Below are 2,068 nucleotides of genomic sequence, written 5' to 3'. Positions count from 1 at the left end.
TTCCAACAAGATGTTTTTACATGTGCAATAGATTATTTTTCCTTTCATGAAATGATGAATGGCTTTGATATGGGATTTCTTGAAGATCCTATTATTAAAGATGATGGTAGACACCTACACTATACAAGAGTTTTTTCTAACAATGATGGAAATACTCTAATTTTCGATATTAAATTGCCACATCACCAATTTATTGCAAAACAACATGTGTCATATTCTTTGAAATTTTTATCTCAGATTAATTTCACTTCACAAGAGGTGTGTGATAAATTGAACCAAGAGCTATCCAAATATATTTCAATTTTTTTCTCAAATTATGATAAAGAGACAGTTGTTATGGAGCCCAAAGAAAATGTTGAAGTTGTTGGTCAAGAAGACATTGACTCTCATATTTTATGATCTTATAGCAATATATATGGAGTTTTTGGGAAATTTTGAGATGTCATCTTTGTTGTAGCAGGTACTTCCTTTTGAGGTACTACTTATTATTGAAGCTTTCTTATCCACTTTATTTTCTCTTTTAAAATCTCAACAAGGAGATAGAATAAGGGCAAGTAGTCAAATTCTAAAATGGTATCATTGGAAGGTTGATTATACTTTATTAAAGTCAGTATTGTATACAGGCAAGGCCCTTGTATATAAATTTGCTCAATAAATGAGCATTTGATTTATAGTTGCAGTAGTTTTAATTCAATATTTCAGTTTTACAAATTGGAGAATAAGGATCAAATGTCTAGGAAAAATAAGTTTCAGGGAGATTTCTAGATTTTACAGTTAAAAGGTTCAGTTTTTGTTTTTACTTCATACCCAATAAGGCTACTAGCATGTTTTTCTTAGTGTCTTGCAGGTCAAGACACTGTCCCTAGTTGGAACCGATGTTGTAGCTCAAACCCGCATAATTAAAATATCAAATAATTTTACAGGAAAAATCCATCCAAAGGAAGAGGGAGTCTGTTTGGGTAGAGAAGTGAAAGCATATATCTATTTTATGTTCTAGAATTGAGTGGTTAAATATTAAAATGGAAAAGATAAGAACTAATGCGGCTGATGCAAAAGCGAAAGTTGAAGAACATAATCAATCAGTTTGTCTTTGCATATTCCTTTGTTCATGTAAAAGCCTAGGATATTAGTCACTACTATATCGCGTAAAAAAGGCATATAATTTCAATTTGTGGTTGTGGAGTTAATCCACGTTAAAAGGTCCTATATTTAAATTGGAAAAACCAATAGTTTCAAATGCTTTGCGATTGAGCGGTGTATTGAAGGGAAGAAAAACACTAAATTTTGAAAATTATAATGATTCTAATGATGAAGAAAAATATAGATTTGGATGTATTTAAGAGTTTTTAAAGGGAGTTTCAGTAGCTAGTCCTCCAAAGTCCGTGACAATGCATAAAAACCAAGATGAGGGAATAGTGAACGAATTCGAAAATGCTTGATAAGATTGAACTGATTTAACTTATAAATAAGTCTAGTTATGTTTCTCAAGATCTAGATATGGTAAGGTTTTGCATAAACAAAAGCTTATTTTTCAAGTAGCATTAGTTCAATTTGACAACCAAATTCCCCCATCTAATATATCCAGTCATGGTCTATAATGAAAATCATTATTATTCCAAGGGAAAGTAAAAAAAAATAATCTGAAAAGGGAGACAAAGGTTATGTGTGAGGCTTCACCTCATATTATGTTTTTCACCTCTAAAGTAAATGGCGACACATGGTTACCTTTGTAATTTGTTTTGAGAGTATCATTGTAAAATTAGCACCTTTTGAACTTGAATTTGAGGAGTATATGATTTTGTATTTGGTGGAATTTATTAAAAAACTATCTTGGAAAATTTGGAAGGGAAGCACATAGACAACGAAATAATTTTTGGCTAGGACGAAGTTCTCACACATGCCCACAATCAATGTAGACTCAAAATTTATGATTTAAAGATCCACATGTCACCAAGAGTCCCCATATCTATTAAATCTATCAAGAGCATACATATGAAAAACATAAACAAAACTAATGAACAAAAATAAGAGAAGTCTGATTCTCAATCCATGAGATGAACCCTCATTG

The sequence above is a fragment of the Pinus tabuliformis genome, chromosome X (assembly GCF_031772625.1).
Source record: "Pinus tabuliformis cultivar Carrire ecotype Pingquan chromosome X, CPIR1, whole genome shotgun sequence".
NCBI classification, from domain to species: Eukaryota; Viridiplantae; Streptophyta; class Pinopsida; order Pinales; family Pinaceae; genus Pinus; species Pinus tabuliformis.
The sequence above is the reverse complement of the archived record's forward strand: the minus strand, read 5'-3'. Positions refer to the sequence as shown.